This window comes from Crocodylus siamensis, chromosome 5 (assembly GCF_052110815.1).
Source record: "Crocodylus siamensis isolate JL-2025a chromosome 5, ASM5211081v1, whole genome shotgun sequence".
NCBI lineage: Eukaryota > Metazoa > Chordata > Crocodylia > Crocodylidae > Crocodylus > Crocodylus siamensis.
Window position 1 is genome coordinate 35380945 of NC_143399.1, and position 18479 is coordinate 35399423.

At 42.3% G+C, this 18479-nt stretch overlaps 1 protein-coding gene across 5 annotated transcripts in view; it reads right to left on the bottom strand.

The window, feature by feature from the left end:
* Positions 1 to 18479, bottom strand: part of DPYD (dihydropyrimidine dehydrogenase) — a 685692-nt gene that overhangs the window by 214680 nt on the left and 452533 nt on the right. The window lies entirely within an intron of this gene.

The window sequence follows — 18479 nt, forward strand, 5'->3', positions numbered from 1 at the left end:
CCAGGTTTTTGCCAGCACAATTAAGACAATGGGAGGTGTGAATTTTTCCTTGTTCCTATCTGACAGTTATACTATCAACAATTTTAGGGTTTTCCTTTAATAGAATCACAAACAGAACATTAACAATCTGATTACCTTTAAGAAATTATGTACAAAATAATGGACCATGCAATGACCACACACATTACCATTTAGATATAAATTTGCTCTTTTAATATTACTAAATAAATTCTAGTTCAAAAGTTAAACAACCTGTATTATATAAATCACATGAACTCAGAGTCTTCTAAAAGACTAACATCCAGGTTTGATGTAATTTTAAAGCTATTGTGCATTTTAAAAGGTCTAATTTTGTAATTTAGCTAATTGACTATAACAAACATGGAATGAAAATTGGGAAGAAATATTTGGAGGATAAATGCTTTGCTCAGGTAATAAGGCTGGAAGAATTCCATCATTTTTAAGAACAGTTCATTGGGTTGTTTTAAGATTTTAGTTTTGATGGATCATTGGCTATTAATGGTTTTAAAAACTGTAGCATTTAACCATTTGGATTTTGTACTACTTAACATTGCCACAAGGTCATTTTTTCCTCAGATGGCAACTTCTACAACCTAATATTAAAACAATAATCCAGAAGCAGGGCATTTCCTAGGGATTAATGACTGACTGGGAGGAGTTGATGGCCCGAGGCACTGCTGAGGGCCATTAATCCCAGCCGGCCATTAAATGCCAAGAAATGCCCTGCATCAAGGTTGTTATTGCTATTTTAAGCAGGGAAAAAAAAGACCCTGGGTGTATGCATTTTTTAAATGGGTGATACAATTTAATTCGCTCCAGTTTATGTAGGACATTTCTGGAAAGAATAAACGTTCTCTTCATTATCCAGATTGCACTTCTCAACATCCCATGGCACATATAATGACTTATAAAATTCAGAAGACAGTTACCTGAAGATGACTATTTTTTTAAAGTGCTATATGTACTCTAATATGTCATCTAATGAAAAACAAGAGGGAACCTCTACTTAACATGAATTTAAAAAATATGCAGTTCTTCATTCCATTCTCAATGGAACACTATTTCATGGAGAGCTTTTTTGTAGAACATTTGTTCATAATTAGAGAGTGCTGCCTTTCAAGGCATCATGTTTAAGGTTTTTCATATTTCTCTTTTAAAAGGAATTTTTTTAGGAGTGACAATACCAAAAGTAATGTCGGCATTAAACCAGCTTTGGCCGACTCTAGCCATTAAGTGGGGGTTGTCTTTTTCAATAATCAAGTAGAATTTTCTACTTATTTTTCAAAAGAGGATTGGTAAAATATTCCAGAAACTGCTTTAATTTTCTCTGAGCTCTCACCCTGAGGCAAAAGTTTTAAAGATGTGCTTGTAGTCCTCGTAAAATTCTGAAAATTGCTCTTTTCTAACAGAATCAATAATTTACACTATAAATCAAAAGCGTCTTCTTAGTGTAAGTACAAATTTCCTATCTGCCTTACTGAGGCATACCATTGGTTCCTATTTGTCAAGTTTGGCCATAAAAGCACAAACAAATGAGCCATTGGTTTATAAAATGCAGAGAAAATGTCTAGATCTACACTAACATAGTTTGGATGTCTATTTAACAAAACAATAGTTTCCAGTCTCAAATCATGAAAGATTTCCCCACACTGTTCCTCGAGGTCTTCATCTGTCAACAGAAATGCTATGCACTTGATGCACAGATTCACTGCTAGAACCCTCATTGTATTTACCACAGAGGCAATATGCTTGGTTACAAATTGTAGCTACCATCAGAGGATATATGTTCTCCTGAAATTCAATTTGCTCTCACAATCATTTGAACTTAGTAGCATTAGAGTCCCTGCTTCCACTGTTCTACTAGATTAGTGACAATACTGTTAAAAAGAAAAGCAATTAGATCAGGTGACAATTGGGATCAATGTTAGTGTTAAGTTTATTTCTTGACCAACTGCTAAGTCTATTGCCTTTTGACCAAATTTTCAGAAAGCTTCCTTAATTGTTTGAAAATGTGGGGTTTTTTGTTTTTTTACAGAGATTCATTGGAAATATGGACTTTCAAATCTTAGCAGACTTGAAAGTTCTTGATCACAGCTAAGAGTTCAGCGTTTTGACCAGGGAGCACTAAAGCTCCTGCCAGTACTTAGAAAACTTAGAACCAGTATCCTGGATCTCCACAACTGAAGGCGGACATGGGCTGCAGTGGGATGGAGGTCCTTGGTTGTTTTGGACATCCTTGCCACTGGGTTCAGGGCTCCTTCCTGTCACGTTTGTGTGGCTGACGCTTGTACAGTAGCTTCCCCACATTAATAGATGTCACGTGCAGGCCTCTGCCAGGGATGTTACCATCTGCCACAAACCAAGTCCCGTGGTGAAGGACAAGTGGTGGTGGGGGCAGGAACAGTGATCTCTGGGAGTCCCTAGTCACAAATCTGAATGTATACAGAAGTCATGATGGTTGTTTTGCACTTACAGAGACAGAGATAAAATTTAGCAGGTGTGGCCATGACTGGGCAGTCCTCTTTAGGATCCCCTCTGCTCACCCTGAATGGAAAGGGGCTAGAGAAGGTGCCCTAAACATAGGCCATCTCAACCCCCCCACCTCCCAGCTGGATTGCTGCATCCAGTGGGATCACTATGCCTGTGACTGAAACCAACAAAATAAAGTACTGAAATTTGCCACATGTCCGCACTCTCATGGACTCTGCCAAACAGTGAGTGCACTAAAAGACAAACCGCCATAGTAGCTATAGAACTTGCAAGATATGACATAGATATTGCTGCCTTAAGCAAGACTCACTGGGTAGATGGAGGCCAGCTGAAAGAAGGATGGGGCTACAACTTTTTTGGAAAGGAAAGTCACCTGAACAAAGGCGCAATTATGGGGCTTTGCCATCAAGAACAAGATTGTTAGTCAGCTTTCAGAACTCCTGTAGGCATTAACAAACACCTTACGACTCTCCACCCCACACTTGACACTGAAGAAGTCAAGAAGGAACAGTTCTACTGAGCTCTTGACAGTCCTGACTGCCACGGCTAAGGAAGACAAGCCCATCCTCATGGGTGACTTCAATGTAAGAGTTGGGCAACACTCTGAACTCTAGAGTGGCAAAACTGGGAAAGAGGGAGTGGGGAAATTCAACTCCAATGGTATCCTCCTCCTCCTTGCTCATAACAAATACTGTCTTCAGACAGAGTGACAAATATAAAGACCACTTGGAAACACCCAAGCTCCAGTCACTGGCACCTTCTTGACTATATTATCAGAGCCCGTGATAGTACTGATGTTTGTATCACCCAAGTCTTGAGAGCTGCAGATGAATGTTGGATGGACCACCTTTTAGTCAGATCAATCATGGATATGCAGCTTACACCACAATCCCATAAACAACCAAATGGAATGTGGAAGAGATTTAATATCAAGGCACTCCAAGACAAACCTAGATGCAAGGTTCTTCAGCAATGCCTTACTGAGAAGTTCTCTGACCTACCTGATGGCATCAGGACATCTGGGCACATTGGGAGGAACTTAAGAACGTTATTCACAAGGCATGCCCTGAATCAACTGGATACTCCACTTACCGTGGCCAAGATTGGTTCAATGAGAATAATGACTAAATCCTAGCACTTATTTATCTGAAGAGAATCGTGTTTTGCAGTTGGCAAAATGAACCCTCCAACCAGCAAAAATAAGAGGCTTACCAGTGGCTTAAAGCTGTAGTTCTAATGGTTGGCTTTATTTTATTATTATATTTGTATCTGGTATTTTTGCTTAAATTTATTTATATTATGGTTGTATGTTTGTCATGTTGTTTTCAGGAGCAAGGCTTTTAGCCAGAATCCTTAATAATAAATTGAATTGAATTGAAAGTAAAGCTGTAGTTCAGAGGAGGCTACAGGACAACAAGAACCAGTAGTGGCAAGTGAAGGCCATGGAGATCTAGAGTTTTGCTGATCAACATGACATGAGAAGCTTCCTTCAAGAAATATAAGTCATTCATGGGCCATGTTACAATGGCCCAAATCCCCCTGCAGTCACAGGATGGCTCCACCCTTCTCATGGATAGTGTATTCATCAAACAACGTGGGAAGGAGCACTTCACAATTCTACTCAACCATAAATCTGAGATCTCAGCTGCCACCATTGAGTCTATCCCTCAACACCCAGTCATAAAATCTCTTGCATCCCACATCCTTCAAGGAAGTATGGCACCCCATCACTCAGACCAAGAATAATAAGGTGCCAGGACCAGACAGCATTCCCACAGAGGTCTCCAAAGCTGGTGGAACAGCATTAGTATGAAAACTTCACCAACTTCTTATCAAAATATGGATTAATGAGGAAGCTCCACCTGATTTAAAGAATGCCAATGTTGTGATCATCTTCAAGAAAGGAGACAAGTCAGTGTGTGGGAACTACTGAGGCGTTGCCCTCCTCTTCATTGTCAGGAAGATTCTTCCTTGCATCCTCCCCCTTGCCGAAGATGTCCTTCCAGAATCTCAGCGTGGCTTTAGACCATCATGAGGCACCACCGATATGATTTTTGTTGCACAACAGATCCAGGAGAAGTTTAGAGACCAACACCAGGAGTTGTTTATGTCATTCATTGATCTAACCAAGGCCTTCAACTCCATCAATTGTGAAGCCTTATGGAAGATGCTAGCTAGGTTTAGTTGTCCACTGAAGTTCATCAGTGAACTCAGACTACTGTATAATGGGGATGACAGCCACAGTCCTTTGCAGGGGATCAGAGACAGACCCATTTACCATCTGTAGTGATTTCAAGCAGGGCTGCATTATCACCCCAACCCTTTTCTCCATCTATCTTGCTATGATTTTGATTCTCATCTGTGACCGCCTTCCTCCCAGAACTGTGGTCGAGTATTAAATGGATGGTCATCTTTTCAACCTGTGGTGCCTTCATAGCAAAATGAAAGCCACAAATGGCACTGGCAGCCCTTGTGCATGGCACATGGAAGACTGGGGAGAGGACAGGCAGAACAGTGGCAGATAGGGGATGGAGCAGAAAGCAGAACATCAGATGGGGAACACAGGACAGGCAGCAGAAAGCAGAGCAGCAGCTTGATCATCAGGGATATGAGCTTTCTGTTTGCCACAGAAACAATGCATTAAAACCCAGATTTTCTCCTTTAAAGGAGAAAAACACAGGAAACAGTAGCTTTTCCCTTGCAGGCTAGTAGAGTTCCAGCCTACAAGGAGCTGGGGACAGTGGGAGAAGGGTGATCAAGCGGGGGGTGATCTGTGTATGTACGCATATACACATGCACATAGAAGCCTGGCATCCTGCAGAGTAGCTCCCCTTAGGTAAGTCTGGCAGGGGGATTGACTCTCCCCATAGTGAGGAAGGGAGTTGTGCAGGGCTGGTGCTGGGGATGGTAGGCAGGGAGGGGATGGGGGGGAGAGCTGGCTCTCTGCTGCTGCATGCACTCCTGGTGGGGTGTGAGGGGCATGTGTCCTGCAGATTTGTGCATGGGGTAGAGCTGTGCTGCCTGCTGTGGGCTTGGACTGCCTGCACTGCTGCCCTCCCCCTGGGGCCTCTGTGTACCAGTGAGCAAGACCCAGCATGGTAGGGCAGATCAGGGTGAGGAAGTTCAGTGCTACTGCCATGAGCCCCATGCTGCCATGGCAAGGCACCCCCTACCCGCCTGGCTGCAGCAGAGGTGGTGGAATGGAGCTGTGCCCCTCATTGCTGTTGGGTGGGCAGGGGGCACCTCATCATGGTGGTGCAGGGCTTGCATGGAGGCACTGAGCTTCCACACCTGGCCCAGCTAGGCTGGGCTGGGTCCTGCCTACTGAGCCCCAGAGGGCCCAGGTGGGGAGGACAGTAGGACAGGAAGCCCTGAGCCCACAGTGGGCAGCCTGCATCTACTCCCACCTGGCAGGCTCTGTTCTAGCTCTGCCACTCCACAATCCACTCTAGCTGCAACAGTCACTGCTTCCCACAGGTGACAATCAGGTCTCAGACACAGCTGCAGGGGGCAGGGAATCATGTTCCTGGCCCCATAGCCCTGTCAGCTGGGGGGCCCCTCAGACAAAGCTGGGAGGGATGGGGGCTATGCCTGAGTAGTGAGGGGCACCAGCAGGGCTGTGGGGCTGTGGAGGGGCTAGTAGTTCAGTTCCAATTCTATTACTAATTTTAAATGAGTATTTTCTTCTCATTTTTTGACAATAAGAATCCGCATATCACAATGTCTAAGCTTGTATCCAAACTTCGTAGCTCCCATTGCTGTTAATGTTAAATTGCAAATGGCCTCAATATTTTTTGTGCCTCAAGTAAAAAGCAGTATGTTTAAATCCTCAGTACAAAGTTTGCCCTTTTTGGAAAAAAAGAATGTGCATGCAGAAGCACAACATGGATAATACTTCTGTCAGCCTTAAGCCAACTTGGCTTATGTGCACCAGCTCTCCCACAGTACAACTAGTTATGCCAGCCAAAGTATATACACATCCCTCAGAGATGAATGTGTAAAACAAATTTCTGGCAAAATAACTACTAGCCTGGGTGGGAGCTTACTAGTAAAGAGACAGTGGATAAACAGTTGATAAGGAGAGGGTATATTGCTGGGGCCAATACTTTTGCCCCTTCTTTTCCCTTGTATCTCTGTGGTTGGGGGGCTGCTGCATTACTCTTTTCTCACGGTTTTCTTTTTCCCTCCCTCTCCTTGTGATAGCTCACATGTTGCATCATATGCAGCTACTAGAGACATTCAGAACATGTCAGGACTGGTCTTTTGCATTTGCCCAAACATGACCACACACGGCAAACTGGCATTTTGGGAAGCCCTGTCTTTTCAGCACATGGATGTGCCCTTTCACCACATCCATGTACAGGACCACCCCCAAACCACCAACCCTTTGTAACTGATGAAATCTTATCAAAGAGTTTCTTAAAGAAGCCACATTTCCATACACCCATTTAGATGTGGTTCCATCATCATCTGAAATTACTCATCTTAAACCCTCTTCTACATATATTTATATATAAACACCTTCTACATATCCTAAAAAGCTTACTTCATGCACTAAATTTCAAGCATAGCTAATGCTTTTCTGATACTAACAAAATCAGCTACTTCATACTTACAACTCTAGACTAGGAAAAACTGTATAACATAAAAGGTTAATGATACTATTCCAAAACGCACTACAATTTTTTAGCCCATGTTACAAGGAAGTCAATCATTTGTCTGAAATCCAGTGATGCACTGATCTCTCCCTCCCTCTCTAGCAGGGATAGTCCTGACAGGTGTTCCTGGGACATATTGTAGTTGAAGAAAAATATGTCTTTATCAGCTTCAGCTTTGAAAAGCTGCTTTCTGCTTAGGCAACTGTCACAGGGACTGTCAGCAATATTCTGCAGGCTATACATAGATTAGAATAAGCATTGGGAAGACCAGATTTTTCAATTTACTTCTGGGGCTCAAGCATGATACGATTCTAGAAGAAGAACATCTCAACAACATGCATGCCATCTATATCAGAGTTAGTTAATCAGTGCCTCAGCAGACCATCTGGCATTTTTTCATGTTCCTTAGATCAGTACATGAACCCAAATATATTTGTGTTCATTGAGGAGATCAAAAAATTCTTCATACATTGTCAATATGCAATCTGCTTCTGTATTGAACAATATTTAATTCTTATCTTCCTTCTGCATCTTTTTTATGCCTATCCTCATGTTCACAATTTTCTGTTTGTGTCAGATGGACTTCTGTCAGAGCTGCAGTGACTGCCAAGTTTGTTGCAGGCACTTTTGCATCAATAAGTGAACTTTCAAGCCATCTATCTAGACTGCTGTCACCCCATGGACATACCACATATTTAGATTTTATGTGAATTTGCTTGCTCTTTTGATCCCCACAATGTAAATTGTGAGAAAATGATGGGAGTGTGTTTCATTTGCCAGGCAAAAAAAAAAAATGCTTTCTACTTTATGGAGACAGAAATTCTTAGTGGACATCACTGTAATACTACCTTTAAATCTTCATGTTTTCAGTCTTAAACTCCTTTCAAAACCTCAGATAAGGTACTCCATAAACATGCTGGAAGAATCTAAAGAATAGTAGGTGTGTCTACACATGCATTTCTGCTGGCTTAAATTTACTGTGCAGTAAATGGGAGTAGGCTGGCATCTACACATGCAGGCATTAAAATGCATTAACGCTGTCTGTAGACTGAGTTGGGACTAAGGTTAGACCCACGTCAGTCCACATATATAGTGTTACTGCGTAGTAAAGTGTCTACACATGCATTACTGCACAGTAACTAATTGGCCATAAATTTGATACCTGCATAATTCAGTTATCACATTTATTTTGAAGTTGACATAAGTTGCCATGTTCACTGCACAGTACAGGTATGCACATGTAGATGTACACCTGTACTGCACAGTAATTTCAGTCAGATGCACCCAATTTGGGGAAGCAGATGATTTAGTAACACAGACCAGAAAGGTTAAGTAAGCTGGGGCAACTATGAGGTACAAAAACATTTTGATGTTCAGAATAAGTTGTGCATATAACTTAAGGATGAATTAGTATTATTTCTATGTCCCTTGTGGTCAAGGAAAGCAACCCCATGATTTCCAACTTCTTCCAGACTGGCTTTGGATCAATTTCCTTGTTTTGCTAGCACACAAGCAGCAGACCAATGATATCTTAATCACAGTGAATGTTCACAGTCCCAGACACAGGCAATGGGCCTAGGAATGATGATGACAAAATGAAGTTTTTTGTGGGACCAAAATATATCACAACTGATCCTAATAGCTACAAATATGAACCTAAAATGCTTTTGTACCCCCTCATGCTGTAAGAGGGAACTTTCAAAATGAGATCTGAGCATGTCCACTGGAGTAATGAACAGATACTGCATTCATCTTGGGAAGATCAGTGAGAGCCTCTTCAGTATGGTTAGTGGGGAAATGGTGATAGCTGGCAGGCATATTGGGTGTACAAGTTAGGATGAGGAAAGCAAACGTTATTTTAGCAAGCAGGTTCAAGAGCGGTGTGGCAGTTGGGGCCCAGGGTGGGACGGGGGGAGAAGTTCTGTGAGAAATGTGAAGAGGGGCAGGTCTGGTTGACTGAAAACAGACTGTCCTCTATAAACACTGACTGATCAGGACTGGGTGAGCTCTGGCTCTGCTGGCAGCATGGTAACAAATATGTCCAGGTACTGAAAGAGGGTTGAGGGGAATTTTAATAATTTTTCTCTCACTCAAAGAAATGTGCATCCTGCTCTAAATGCCTATTGGGAAAAAGATATATAACATAAGTATGCTGGATCCATCCAGAGGCTACAGAGGAGATGGATTCAATCTGCTCTTTTGAATAGCCCTGTTAAGAGAGTGGTGGATCTTGCATTTAGGTGTGAATGTCAAAACTGAGCATTAACACCTGCAACTGAGTGGAGGAGTCCAGAAGAAGCTGTTTTTTGTTGCTTTTTTTTCTTTTTCCCTTTTATAGACTCAGAATATGAGGCTCTCTTAGGGACAGTGAAGCTGGTTTGCAGTTTGTTACAGAGGAACAATATAATGTATAAAGATTATTATTTTTAATTTTTGTAAGGTTTTCATTTACAGTTTGTTACCCATTTGTTGTTACGGTGAAAAAAACAAAAAAGAGTTGATAACATTGGACTTCTTTTGTTATTAGTCATCGAGGTGTCTTTAATGCCAAGCACCCCATTCTAGGCACTGCTGGTGTGTGCTTGTGTGTGTGTGTGCATACATGCATGAGTGTGCATGCATCTTTGTGTGTGTGTGTGTGCATGTGCTTTCATGTATGAAACCCAGAAGGGCTTTGTGGTTAATACTGCAGAATCCTTATATCTACATAACATACTAATATAGTAAATTAGGAAGAACTGCTTAAGTCAGAGTGAAGGGGTTTATATTGCATACTTTCCATTCCTGTCCAAATTTTGCCATGGGCTCAGCTTGGCCAAGGAAATCCCAGTTCCCTAAATGTTCTATCAAATGCCATGTTTTCCTTTGCCAAATACTGAATGATGGTCAGTAAGTGCTTCAATAAACAATACAGGTCTCATCTCCAATTTTCAATGAGTCTTTAAGAAGTAGGATCAATTGTGGTATTTGTTTTTAGTCCACATTCTAAAGTCCTTCCAGCATGCTCTAAACTTTCTAACAAGAACCTAGGGCTTTATGTATTTACTATGAAAAGAGGAACTCTTAATGAGTAAAGAGAGTTCTTCTTACTTAACTGAACAGCTTGTCTCTAAAAAAAAACCTGTATGTTTTGTCAATGGTCACAGCAGTTAGACTCTCTTCATTTTGTCACCACTAATTATTTTGGATGCAGACAGAAGTGACAATTTTCACCTGATCTGGCCACAAAAAGCAGTTTATAGCTGTGATCAAACAACTGCGTGGCTGCAAATAGTTAAAAAAATGGCGCATCGGGTGAAAATCTAACTCCTCATTGCATGAGGTATCAGATGTAACATCTTTTGTAACTTATGTCCATGAAGCTTTCAGCCTGTCACCGTTTTTAGAATGGGGGCGGGGAAGGGAGCAGAGGGAGCTCGGTCTTGGCTTTTTTCAGACCCCCTTGGAGGGTGGTGCAGGTGTACTGCAGCCCCCCACCCCCAAGTTGGGGGCGTCCAATTCATCCACCCCACCCTTCAGCACTGGCTGGAGAGCCTCAAGAATGAGCTGCCTCAGCTGCCTTCCCCCACTCCCATTCTGAAAACAGTGAGCACTCACAGACAGCCTGGTCATTGCTATGCGAACCTGGTTGCAGGCTCTCAGTCCCAGCTAGATTCTCCTCCCCCTGGAATCAACAATGAACTTCTGTTTGGTCTGGGGTAACATTGTAACTCCGAACGCTTTGCGAAAATCGTTCTAAGATACAGCTGGGAGCTGCACTTCTGTCTGCACCCTATATGCTAGAAGTTTCCCATCAGGATAAGACTTTCACTTGCTAATCTTCTAAAGGGAAATCTCAGTTCTAAGTGTGGCTAAGACTTATTTTATTCCTTGAAACCCAGATACTATCTATTGAATGCCTCCAGTCATAGCAAATGTGTCCTTAAACAGGATTTTCAAAAGGGTAGTTCTTTCAGTTTTTCATTAGAATGGTAGGAAGCTGTATGAAGTGTTGGAAGATTATGTCCTCTGCATTAATGGCTCCTTCCATAGAGTCCAAAACTTTTACCTCATTTTTGGTTCCTTACAATATTACTACCCTCTTCTTTTAAGCATATATTTGAGGCTCCCATCCAATAACTTTGGTTTTCAGTTCCCTTTTCCTTTGCTTTTTTCTGATTGATGCTAGATTTATAGTCTTTGTCAAACCTTCATTTTGTCTCTGTGCAGGGAGAGTAATGAATTGGTGATAAAGTTTTAGAATTGTACTAATTTACCTTTGCTATTTTTTCACTCAGTCCTCCATAATAGACATAAATGGGTGCCTATATACTTGATCTGGGGTGGGGCACATTTTAATTAGAATGGATCTCAAAATGCCAGTGTCTCATATATTCACTGTCCAGTGTTAAAAAACAGTGGTGGGGGTGCTTTAACTAAAGCTGGTTTGACAAGCTTTAAACTGCCCTCACTGCCATTCTGAAATGCAGAGCACTGAATACACGAAACATGCTGCAGTGTTCTAATTGGAATCGAGTCTGCTCCAATACATTCTAATCAGAACATGTTGGAGCATATGTCTAGGTACCCATAATAAGCTACATCAATGATTTTTGACCCCTTGTTCCCTGATGTTAAGGAGAAGCATGTTTTCTACAGATTAACCAGTGATATAACAATAAAGCCCTTGTGCTGGATATTACATGTGGACAAAAGTGAGAAAAAGTATTAGAAGCCTGAACCAATTCACACAAAATTATTCTTAACTGTGCAGTGAACACAGTTTGACATCAGAACTTTCAAATCAGTCAATGTGACAAAACAGGCCAGTATAAATAAGTGAAAAAAGGACATTTGGACAACATAATGGAGACTATCAATACAAATAGGTCAATTCACTTGCCATTCTGAAAGTGAAATTGCCTTTTTTTTTTTTTAAAGGACAGTTGCACTTGGGCCAGTGTTTTAAAAACTGATCCAGATGAGTTTTCAGTAATGAATGATAGTGGATAACATTTTCTGCCTTTAAATGGCCCAGGTAAATTGCCAAATTAAAGCCTCACTGAGATGAGTTAAGGCTAAAGGCAGGAAAGGAATCACAGTTCCCCCTGTTTGATTCTGCAAACCCGTGTTAGCAGGGGAGCAGAGCACTAATTTGCATTGAGAAGGTGAGCTGGGATTAAATGAATCATAGAATGAGTCGGAAGGGACCTAGACAGATCATCTAGTCTGACCCCCTGCCATGGGCAGGAAGGAGCACTGGGGGTGGGAGGGGTCATAAGACCCCAGCTGGGTGCCTATCCAGTCTCCTCTTGAAGCTTGCCAAGGAAGGTGAGCGCACCACCTCTCTGGGAAGCCTATTCCAGGCTCTAGCCACCCTTACAGTGAAGTAGTTCTTCCTAATATCCAACCTAAACCTATCCTCCCTCAGCTTGTGGACATTGTTTCTGGTGACTCCAAGGGGGGCTCTGTGAACAGACTTTCCCCGAGTCCCTGCTGGTGGCCCCTGATAAGGTTGTAGGCAGCCACAAGATCCCCCCTCAGTCTCCTCTTGCGGAGACTGAAGAGATTCAGGTCCCTCAGCCTCTTCTCGTAGGGTTGGCCACGGAGGCCCCCAACCATACGAATGGCCTCCTCTGGACCCTCTCCAGGTTCTCCACATCCCTCTTGAAGAGCAGCATCCAGAACTGGACACAGTACTCCAGCTGCAGCCTGACCAGCGCCGCACAGAGGGGGAGCAAGATCTCTCTGGACCTGTTAGTGATGCCCCTGTTGATGCATGACAGGGTGTGGTTGGCTCTGCCTGTTGCTTCGTCGCATTGGCAACTCATTCATCCTCGAGTCAGTCATGACTCCAGGATCTCTCTCTGCCTCTGTACTACCGAGAGGGTCAGCCCCTAACCTATAACCATAATGCTGGTTCCCTCTCCCCAGGTGCAGCACCCTGCACTGATCCTTGTTGAACCGCATCCTGTTGAGATCCTCCCTCTTCTCTAACCTATCCAGGTCTGCCTGGATGCGGTCCCTGCCTGCCAGTGTATTCACTTTACCCCACGTCTTGGTGTCATCAGCGAACTTGAACAGGGTGCTCTCCACACACTCGTCCAGGTCACTAATAAAGATGATGAACAGCACCGGCCCAAGGACCAAGCCCTGGGGGACTCCGCTACCCATCAACCCATCCACCACCACCCTCTGGGTGCACCCCTGGAGCCAGTTTGCCACCCATGTGACTGTGCATTTGTCAATGCCACAGTCCCTCAGCTTGCCCACCAGAATTGGGTGGGACACTGTGTCGAAGGCCTTCTGGAAGTCCAAGAAGATGACAGAGACTTCCTCCTTCCCATCTAAGCTCTTTGTTGCCTGGTCATAAAAAGAGACCAGATTAGTCAGGCAGGATCGGCCTGGCACGAACCCGTGTTGGTTACCCTTCAACATCACTTCCCCTGCAGGGCTCTCACAAATGTGGCCCTTGATAATTTTTTCAAAGACCTTCCCCAGGATAGAAGTGAGGCTGACTGGCCTGTAGTTGCCAGGTTCTTTCTTCCTCCCCTTCTTGAAAATAGGGACCACATTGGCCCTTTTCCAGTCCTCAGGGACTTGGCCCGAGCACCAGGAGTTCTCGAACAGCCGTGCCAATGGCTCCACAATGACACCAGCCAGTTCCCTCAGCACCCACGGATGAAGGTCATCAGGGTCTGCCAAACTGGATACAGCTAAGCCCTCCAGGTAATCCTTAACTAGGTCTGAACTAACAGTCAGGGGACTCACATCCTTCCTGGGCCTCTCTACGCTATCATCCGAGAGCACCCCATTGTCAGCAGACAGGAACACGGAGGCAAAAAACTTAAAGAGTTCTGCCTTCTCTCACGCATCCGTCACCTACTGCCCTGCCCCGCCCCACCCTGTAGGGGTCCAATGTTACCCCAAGACTTCTTGCTTCCTATATACTTGAAGAAGGACTTTTTGTTATCCTTAATCCCAGAAGCTAATCTAAGCTCCAGTGCTGCTTTAGCCTCCCTTACCAAACCCCTACAAGTTCAGGTCAGGGAGGTGTACTCCTCCTTTGTCCCTGCCCCCTGCTTCCACTGTCAGTATGCTTTTTTTTTTGCACTCAGGCCAGCCTGGATATCTGCACTCAGCCATGAAGATTTCTCGGACACTTTTCCCGCCTTCCTGGACAGTGTAATTGCAACCCGCTGCGCCCCAAGGATAGCCTCCTTGAGGAAGGACCACCTTTCCTGGATCCCCATACTAGCTACACCCTGGGTTCTGAGTGCCTCCCTGACTACTGCCCTGAGCACATCAAAGTTGGCGTTCCTAAAGTCAAGCATTTGTGCTGTGCTAGTTACCCTCCCCACCTTCCTCTGAATAGCAAACTGGATCATTTCATGATCACTATCGCCTAGCCTCCCTTGTACTAGCACCTCCCCCACCAGGTCATCCCCAGAAGCTAACACCAGATCTAATATGGCATTTCCCCTAGTGGGGACGAGTACCTCCTGCACGAGGTGTAGGTCCTGTATGCATGTCAGGAACCTTTGTGAGTGGCTAGACCTGACCAACTGCTCCTCCCAGTTGATGTCAGGGTAATTTATATCACCCATGACCACAGCATCCTTTGCACGCACGGCCTCCCCAAGCTGCCTGGAAAATTCCAGATCCAGCTCATCCTCCTGATGTGGTGGCCTGTAGTAAACCTCTACCACCAGATCCCTCTCCCCACACCCTCCTTGAAGTTTGACCTACAGGGTCTCAGTTAAGCCTTCCTCTGGTCCCATTTGGAAGGTAGAACTGCTATACTGTTCCCTAACACAGAGTGCAACCCCCCCACCTTTTTTCCCCTTCTTATCTCTTCTAAACAATCTTGAACTCAAGGTTGAAGTCTGCACAGAATCCAGTTTTTTTTAGCTAATGTGTCCATTGTTTTGGTTTTGGTTTTCAAAGAACAGAGAATTAATGACTACAATTAGAAAAAAATTCCCACACAGCCACAGTTTTGTGGTTGCTACACAGAGAATCAACAAAATCGAAATAATGCATCCTTGGGTTTACCTGTGAAATTAATTCTCGAATAGTAACCCCTCCCTTCCCCCAAAAAATCAGGTCATTATGCCCTCCCCTGATATTAAAGCCTCTAAAATCTAATTCCAAGGGAGGAAAGCGTCTCAGTGTTTCTCCCACATTATTCCATTAAAATAATTTATCAAGATTGGGAATAAACCACAGGGCCTGCTGAAGAAACCCTGCATATCAGCAAAAGACTAGTGCCAGGCCAGTCTTCATGGAGCACAGGAGCTGGAGGAGTAACCAACAGTAATGGGGGCCACAGAAAGTCCTCAGAGATCTTGTAAAAAGGTGCAATAAATGGTAAGAGTATCATTAGTATACCGTTTTTTCCTTCCCCTCACCTGTTAGGGATGAAAAGGATGTATCTGTAATAAGGAATCAACAAATTCTTGACCAAAACTACAGGAAACCCAGTCAAAGATATTATGCAGGGTGAATTCAGTCACTCAGATCTACAACAGTTTTAACTCTACCCAAAGTGGGGGTAATTTTAACAATTCCTTTTGCACCATGAATCTCATTTTCTTAATGGCAACTGAAAAGCTGTTGATGAGGACTTACTTTCTAGTGGGATAATTTTTAACCCAGTATGTGAACAATTTTGTTCATATTCTTCAGAAAAAAAAGCTTTGCCTAAAATTATCCACATTACAAAGCAAAAGTAATTACATATCAATTCTGGTTTGTTTTTAATATTTACTATAGCAAGATAATTTTCTTTACTGTAATCACTTTTGTGTCCTCATCTCTGCTTTGCTCTCATTTGAGCGGAAAATGTCATTCTTTGCTTGTTAATTAAGTTCACCCAGACAATGCTCAGAAAGTGATTTTCACTGGAAAAAAACAAAAACAACAAAACAAAACGTCAAGTTTTAAAAGCTTTTCTAGAGGAGTGAACAGGATTTGGAGAAAAACAATTTCAGCAAGCTCTAATTATACAGAACATTTCATAATAAGCATCAAGAGATTTCTACTCAGTGAACAAAAATCTGTTTTCAGTTAGCAATAAATTTACCATTATAATGATGATAGCTCTTAGTTTAATTCATGGGCACATTAAAAAATATATCCCTGTGAGCAAAGGAAAGGTATGCTGCTGGAATATGCTTTCTGAATATCCATGCATAATGTAAACAACTTCTAGAATGCTATAAAACTGGCAAGGTTAAAATGCTGAAGCTGAAATTTATATTTTAGAAGTAATAATTCACACAGTAAGGACTGGATCAGGAAAAGTTAATCCTCAAAACTGTGCTTTATAGGCTTATTTTAACAAAGGGATCAGTTCATCCTAAATTAGTTGCTAGCTCTCAGTAGCTCCAACATCTTCTTATTCTGAAGAGCTACTTGTGCTTTTTGTGGTTCTAAACTGGAGACACCCATTTGTATTCTACTGCAAAATGCTGTGATGCATATTCTGTAAAGGCTGAAAAAAGGTATCTTTTCCAGAAGTAAGATCAAAGATTCTACTTGGCCAAAGCAGTGTATACAATACTTAGTATGAAGCTCAGATTCAGTTTTTGATGTTCATTGAAAACAGAATGAAAAAGTAGGAAAATTATCTTCAGATTCACTTTTCCTGTTTCTTGTACCCAAATGAACTATGGAAATATAAGAATCTTAGAACAGCAGCAAATCTTTCATGAGGGATGATATGGGGCATTTACTCTGCATGTAGCACAAACTACTGAGTTCATGACATTTTAACAATTTTTCCTGGCTGCTGTATATATTCCAACTCCAGAAATGAGAACCGAGAAAAATCAGACATGATTAATAGGGATATGGTCCAGATGGCAGAAAAACTATATACTGTTTGCACAGGAAATAGAAGAGTAATACAAATACTATAAGCAGGAAGGACTACATATAAGACAAAAATATCAGTGTGTTTCAAAAAGTGTCTATAAACATGGACTTTTATTGTTGGTTTTATTAAAAAGTGATATATACTTGTAGACAAGTGTTTCATCTCTCTCCTTTTTTAAAATACACTCTCAATTACATTAAAGTTTATTATCCCTCTTGCTGGTGGTCGTTCTCTCTCTCTCTTCCACAATTCTTCATTTTCATACATGACAGTATGAAGCTTCATTTGAAGCAAACAATTCATACTCATTGGGCGAGGCATTTTTTGCTGCCAAAACTTGATTCATTAATCTTGGTTTCAATGACTCCTTTCCACTTAGCAGCAGGCAAGGGTGATAGAAATGATGATGTGGTGATGGAGATAAAAGATAAAAGAAAGTGTATCCCAAAAAATAAGCCCAGAAAATAAGCCATAAAATTCTGAAGTTCCTCTCATAAGGTAAAACCAACTTATGAAAAATATGTGCATACAAGCAAAGTACAAGTTACTCTTCACACCTGCCTAGGTAGACCTCTCAACGTACCTTGATAGTATTAAACCTCACCAAAACAGGACAATTCTACCTGTGCTAACTCCTACCAACAGTATCAAAGAGATTTAGTTTATTCCTGGTATAACTGAACTAACACTAAACATTATACTGACATAATTATTTTTGTAGGGACTCATAGCACTGAAAGAACTAGCTATAGTGATAAAATATTGATAGAGAAAGCCTATATTTTATAGTTAACTCACCTGCTCAGTCTTGATCAACAAACCCGGGCATTGCACAGGTCATTCTGTAAGCAGCTGTCTAATGGATAAAAATGACTATTCTCAGGGATAAATAGTTGTCTGGTTGGAAGGAGTTGCCTTAATTGAAAACAACTCCGTCACTTCCTCTAGATATGAAATAAGAGTTTGCTGACAGGCTATATAGTCTGCCACCGGTCAATCGCTGCCTATATTTAAAACTAATTCTTGACAGGACCAAATGAATAATGGCAGGTATCTAATTATGAATGAGTAACAATGAAAATAAGATGATACAGTGTCAGCATTAGGAGTGTCAATTTGAATAATTATGCTGAAACTCAAACCACACAACATTAAATGATGCCAGAAGACCGAGCAGAATCTAGCTGTGCGTAGGTCCCATAAAGAGAGAAATCTATTTAATTCATGTAAACACTGTAATGGCAGGCTCTGTGCAAATGGAGTAGGCACAGACTAACCCTGTGAACCTGGGATCACAAAAGCTTGTGCTCTCTGTATGTAACTTATTTAGTCCATAAAGTGCATATCTGCTCTGCCTTCTGTTTAACCCTGTGGGGCAAGGGTGGTTTGCTGACATGTAGCTTCTCACAGCTACTCCTCTTATTGGCTAGAATAGTGAGAGAAGACTGCCT